Below are 7193 nucleotides of genomic sequence, written 5' to 3' on the forward strand. Positions count from 1 at the left end.
ATTAATTTGTTTAATTGCTTCAAAATTACTAGCTTACTTCAAGATAGCTTGGTTAGTGTATATCTAGTATACCATGAGTATTGTCATTACAAGTAATGCACTGACAGATGTCTTGATCTGTGATGAGAGTTAAGAGTGGAAAAACAGAAATATTGGTTCCTACTTTTTTTCTTGTGATTATCCTACTGCAAAAGATAACTACAGTTTAAAATGCCACTCATGACAGTATGGTGTGTGTGGCTATAGAGTGCTGTGTTCTCCATTTATCAGCATTCCGTTGAATATATTAAAGGACAATGTGTCTTAGTAAGGTGTTGGGCCATAATTTGCCACCAGAACAGCTTCAGTTTACCTTGGTATTAATTCAGCAAGTATTTTGAAGCAAACTCTACTGGGGGGATGAACACCATTCTTCATTTGGTGTTTTGATAATGGTGGTGTTGAGCACTGTCGAACACGTTAGTCCAAAATCCCCTATAGATGTTCAACTGTGTTGTGATCTGGTGACAGTGAAGGCCACAGCACATGATTCACATCATTTTCATACTCATCAAACATTCAGTGACGCCTCGGTCCTTGTCATCATGGAAGAAACCACTCCCTTCAGGATAGAAATGTTTCATCATAGGATAAAGGTGATCACCCAGAACAACTTTGTATTGATTTGCAGTGACCCTTTGCTCTGGTGTGTACCCAAACCATGCCAGCAAAATGCCCCCCACATTATAACAAAGCTACCAGATCCCCTTACTGAAGGGGTCAAGCATTCAGGCCTGTATAATTACCTGACACCACAGGAATATGGTGAAGGATGACCATATCATTTTTTCCACATCTCTAGACCAGTGCTTATTGTTTTTGCACCACTGAACTCTCAAATGTGCATTCGTCTTTGTAAAGAGGGTTTTATGCACATTATAGTATCCCTCTCTATGTGTTGGACTGTTCTTGCTGACACAGCCTGATTACGTCTTGCATTAACATGCTGTCCACCACAGTCTCTGACCCTGTTCACTGATGTCTTTCTCATAGATCTAAATGCAGATGTCACTTTAGTCACTGTTCTTATTGAAACACCAGCAGCCTTTGTGCCTGAAGCTCCTGCCCCAACAATGAACCCTCTTTCAAAGACACTGAGATCTTTTCTTCTTGCCATCTTGATACAAGATCAGAATCGACTGGGCCTGCTCAGCATTTGATACATGCCACAGAGCTTTATTGGATGTTAAATTGCTTAACCATGCATGTACCATGCAGTGCACCTGTGTAGAAGTGCCTGCATCCATTATGTTTCTCCACTCTTTTATTCAGGTTTTTACTTTAATTTGTCTCCCGTCTATACCTGGAAACGAAGGGGGAAAAGTAGCTCCAGTTGCTTTATAAAGTGCTCACCTTTCCCTCAGTCATTTAAAACAAATTAGCGATGAGCGAATGAAGTGTCTAATGGTGGCCCAACGAGACCCCTTTTTGCTTCTCCTTTTTTATTTCACCCTAAATTCGCTTATCAAGCAACCGCTGCTCTGAATTCTCAACGACACAATTATGGCCGGCGGTGTGGTAGGGCTGCTTAATGGGATCCTGGCCTCAGACCCCAGTGGGAACTTTCAGTGACTTTAATCTGAAGCCCTTTGAAAAGTTGTGCCGTGCTGTGCTGAAGAGCCCCGGGGGTTCCCTCTGACTCTCACCAAAGACATAATGGTGAATGGTAAAGTCCTTCATTTAGAGTCATCTCCCCAAGCCAGGATTTCCTGAGTGGGTGCCCTGGCTGCCTTGACTAGAGCAATTGCACTTTGTCTGCAATTTGTCTTGTTTGTGAGTCTTATAGGTTGGTGTTTGGGTTGATGTCAGAGGATCGATTAAGCTCTGATATTACTTCCCATACTGATGTCATTAAATCCTAGGAGGGCAATAAAAATAGGAAAAAGTAATTTTGATAGGGTTTGTATGACTCACTCTTAGCCATTTTAACACTCACTAATTGCTTAACACTAATATGTTTCAAGCCAGAATTTGATAAGATTACTTTACTGTCACAGCCACTGGTTTGTTGATTCTCGCATTGCAGACAAACAGGTGCTAAATTTACTGGATGACAAAACAAGCTATAGGTAAACTTTAATAAAGTTTATTCTGGGTAATCCTTTAGCTGCAGAGGTTATCTGATCCATCTTGTCAATAGAGCAAGAGCAGCTTATTTTATGCTGCCGCTAAGACTCCTAGTCTTCTGAACTGCTTGTGGGAAGAGTTTTTCTTTCTTTCTTTTCTTTCTTTTTTTATTTGCCGGCATTGTTGTTGCCCATAATCAGCGCTACTGTGCCTCAGGACAAAGTCCATCTCTCTCATCGCTGGCTGCTGCTCATCATTAATGCAGAAAATAATGGCTTCACCAGAGGTCATCGACGGAGGAACGAGGCCTGAGGACATGTACTCTCTAAGCAAGAATGCGCACTGCTCCGGGCTGTCGACTGAGTGCATTGTTTGTATGCAAACACACACACAGCTTACAGGCCAATTGCACATACACACAGCAAACACTATGTGAACACACAACAGATTTTCTAAAAAATACAGTGCCCATGTCTCTTGATCTGTCATACACGTACACTGTAGGCTAAATGTGTTCTCATGTTGTAGCTGATAAAGAACAAATACTGAGGAAAAACATTGCACATGTTCACATCTGATTTAGGTATTTGGTTCAATCCAGCAGTCTAACCTTTTTCTAATGACATCCATTACTGTCCTCTCTAGCTGATTTCCAAGTCACAGGCAGATTTCACTTTGAAGATCTACATTTTTGTCATTCTAATGTGCCACCCTGTGGCCATATTTCAAAGTATGCCCCTCCTGGGATGTTTAAATTTTGTCACTGCTGAATGTCCTTAGGTCCAAATAAGGCAACTGCTTCAAGGGTAGAAGCACACACACACACTTGCACCTCTCGGGAACTAAGGTTGCAGTCGTCTTCTGTTAAGAATGTCTCGCTGCTGCTGTATTACTCAAGGTGTTATCACTGTCCACCAGCAGAGCGCAGTGTTGCATAAAAGCAGCATTCTCATCATATTGGTTACACTTTCATCTCACTTTTTGTCCTACAGATTGACAGTATGACTCCTCTAGCTAACAGCAAACACAGTGTATTGGCTACTGACATGTTTTTGTCTCTGTGCTTCAACACACAGCCACAAAGGCTCTCTGAACAATCAAATCCATCGAGGGAGAGTTTTTTTGCTTAAAATTGTCAGATGAAAAAGCAACATTGCCTGTGTCCTCAAGCTATGGCCAAGCTGTCAAAGTGTGTTGGGTCATAAAAGGCTATGCTCTCAACACTGTCCCTTTTCTGCTTGTCACATGTCGACAGTTACGCACATACACTATTTGTGTATAGCGGATTCGCCCGCCTCCACTCATGCCCTTTAGGGCTCTGCAGTATGAAGTAAAGTTTGGGCATATTGGTGTGCTGGCTTACATATCCATAAGCGATCAAAATATGTTCTCTTTTAATGTTCTCTTTTAACTTCTAGCTCCAGGGATACATTTTGAATATCATTCTATTATCTCATATCACACATCTCATCTTCTCTGTCCTTAAATCTCTTTCCCCTCTCTCTCTCTCTCTCTCTCTCTCTCTCTCCCTCCCTGCTCAACACACAGTGCATCTTGATTTTCAACTGTTTTCTTCTTGAACACACCCTCCACTCCTCATCACCATCATCACACAGAGCAACATATACAGTTGAGTAACAGATACTGCCGTCAGCTCTGGTTGTCGTTTACCTTTGTGTCCTCTGAAAGGTGCTGGAATACTAACAGTTTGTGTGAAGAGACTAAAGGCATGGTTTTGAGTTACCCCTCAAGAGTCACCTGTCAGGGGTTTTGTCTTACAGAAGAATACAAGAACATCCTCCTCTAATTGAAAGTAGACACCACTGGGCCAGATAGAGAGAAAGAGAAACGGTCAGAACAGGAGACAAGGAAGGAGAGGGCAAAAAGAGAAGGAGAGGCAAAAAGAAGTAGACAGAGCTAAAATAAACAATTCCCAGGATGCTGCAGGCCAAAAGCAAATGGCCGTGGGCCTTCATGGCCTCTCAGGGCCATGGCAGAAGCCAGTCACACACATCACATAGCATTACTCGGGATGGGGTTACAGGAAAATGTCAGCCGACGCATAAGGAGGAATCATCGGCCCATAGGATAATTCGATTGCCTGAGGGAGGTGCAATCTTGCATTCCCACGATTCCTCTCTTTCCACCCACACCCTCTTTTCATTGTATTTTTGAATCCATTTTTTTTCTCTTATTTAATGTTTTCAATTCAGTTGTTTGCTCTGGTAGCCACGTATGTTTACCAATGTACTATATTATTGTAAATGGAGCCTACTTTGTTCCTGCAATGTGTTGCTACAGTACATTTTCCGTGTAGCCTTTTCCTCAACCCCCATGGGGGTTTTATGGGCCATTGGTTTATGGCGTGGCCTCTGATATCTTGATTTACAACCTGATCTTTGTCAAAAATGTTGTCCCCTCTCATTCTGATGTTGTATCACCGGCAATGGAACAAATCATTCCCCTTCCAGTCTTGCTCCTGTGGCAGATGTGGTCAAGATCCAATAATTCAGAAATGTGAAATGACTCACTGCATATCATGTTTCTAAAGCAGATGTTTGTGGTTTAAAATGTTCTGCTTTACATAATCTCTATTGTACAAATGTTGTTTCTACCTTGTTACCATATGCAACTTACAGCAGAGAATTGTTGTGTGTATTGTAGTGCATGAACATGCAGCTGCATTTATGCGCGTGCATTAGATAAAGACAGAGCGAAGGATGGAGAGAGGAAGAGAGAAAGAAAGAAAAAGAGACAGCGAGAGAGTTCATTGCAGATATCTGAGTGCGTCTGACAGAGAGGACAGCCCTGAAGGCAGGTCCCAGCCCTTCAGCACCGAAAATGACACATGACTGCTTTGACTTTTGTCATCCCCTGTCTCCCTCCACCCCCAAACCCAAGCCTCCAACAAACACTGAGGCTAGCGTAGACACACACACATACACACACTCAAAGACACACAGTCACACACTGTATACTGCTTAGATTACATTATCTTTATCCTCAGGACATGAGCCCTCCTTGTTGGATGACATTTGGGCTTGTGCAGCACTAAGGTTACCTTTCTTTGCCCCTGAGTTAAAGATGCCTGTCTGCAGCATGCATTTGAAATGAAGGACGGGGAAAAAATCAGATGAGAAAGATTTCTAAAAGCACTTTGATCAGAGGCATCAACAGTCACGCACAAACTTGTTAAGCAGTATGTAAATTTGGGCTGATACTGAATAAAGTTGCCAGAATGGCATGAATCCATTGTGCTGCGATGATCAAAATAAAAGAGGGCTTCATACGCTGGAGGGCAAGAAAGTCACAGACATGAAGGTTTTTTTCCTTCCTCTTTTTTTTCTACAAAGGGGCTGATGGGATGCAGAGAGGAGAGAAGGAGGGGAGGGAAATGAAAGATAGGGGAAAGCCTGGAAGGATCTCAATCTAAATTAGCCGAGTAGAAGGAAGACTGTGCTGAGTGAGACATATAATTAAAACCAAAGTGATGAAAACATCAGCACTCATTCAGTCACTTGCCAGATGAATTTTTGAAATTGCTACAATGTTGATCTGAAGATGTTTCAAAACCAAAAGTAAATCTATCCTATTGTTAAACTACACCAATCTTGCATTTACTGGGCTTTCTCTTACTCTTACCATCTCTCTTCATCCGCCCCCTCTCCCTCTCTGTGTTTCTTTATCCCTCCCTTGTTCCCTCTTTCTCTCGGTCTGACACCCTGAGATGAATAGATGTTGTCACTGAGACTCTTGTAGCCTGTCAGCTTTAAACAAACAGTTAGCAAAAGGATCACTTTCACAGGAAACCTCCCAGTCTGAGGTGAGGTTATAAGCTTTAGCTCACTTTGCCCTGTCTACACGGGATGATCCGCCCTGTGAATGTTGTGAGGAATATGACTTTGCATATGGACGGGGTTCACACCTCACTGTGCAATGAATCCAAACAAAATGCCACTTTAAATAATTGAAATCATACTATTGTAGCTTAGTAGTCCTGCATTTTGTCCTCAATGCTGGAAATTGTATTTATTCTGGCAGCCTGCATCTATAACCAAATGTCCCTGTCTGTTAGAGAGGAGGCTGAGGGCCCTTTCCCTCCCTCCAGTATAGTGTACCTCCAGTAAATCTGTCCTCCCGACAACAAATGTCCCTGCACTAAAAAGGCCCCTCAAAAAACAAGCCTGACTTTTGTGAGGAAAAAAAAAACAGCCCCCCCAGGTGTGTTCCCTCTCACTCTTCCTCTCTGCACCTGCACTGAGTCTCTCAAGTCCTCCGTGTGTCTCTCCACACAATGGAGACAGTGCATAGCCTCTGGCGCCTCTCTCCAGCTGAGAGCCACCTCTCTCCAGAGGACAGGAGAGGAGAACTGCCAGCACTAACAACTGATCCTGGCAGATAAAGGAGCAGATAGGCGAAGAGAGAGTGCTTTGGCCAATACCTGCCTTACCCTGGTCTTCAGTGCTGCTTCCTTTAGCTCTGGGACAATGATGATAAGTGTAAAAACAAAACGTTGCTGATGAGGAGGAAGTTGAGCATAAGAAAGCTGTGACAGTCAGGCATCCTGTATTTACGCTTGCTTTTGAATTGTATTGTTTTATAAAAGCTATATGTGCTTTCACCTTACATGAAATGACTGGACGCACAGATGTTTTACATAGTAAAGTATTCAGAAAACATCCTCCTGTTGATTCTGTTTCTAACTAACTGTGTCAGTCACTATCAATCATGTCAGCTTGACCATAAACACTGGGCTGTTTAGGCCTTTTTTTTAATGTGCTGTAATGTAGTAGTGCCAGGCCAGATGACCCAGCACCAGATCAGTGTACCACTCACACTCCTGAGGGCAGCTGACTAGAACAGCAGTTAGGCGAGACGGCCGTCGCAGGTCGCCCAGGCCACAGCTGGGAACCCCTAAGCCAAAATGTTGACCTGATGTGAGCAAGTGTGCATCCAGCTGCATGGAGGAATGATACGTTGAAGGAGTCGTTTTTCCACCTGGAGAATAGTTTTGTTTTACTAATGTAAACCACGTTTTGTGTAAGAATTCACAAAGAAAATAGGCTATTTGACTGTTTATGAGAGCT

This window comes from Scomber japonicus, chromosome 12, assembly GCF_027409825.1.
Source record: "Scomber japonicus isolate fScoJap1 chromosome 12, fScoJap1.pri, whole genome shotgun sequence".
Taxonomy (NCBI): domain Eukaryota; kingdom Metazoa; phylum Chordata; class Actinopteri; order Scombriformes; family Scombridae; genus Scomber; species Scomber japonicus.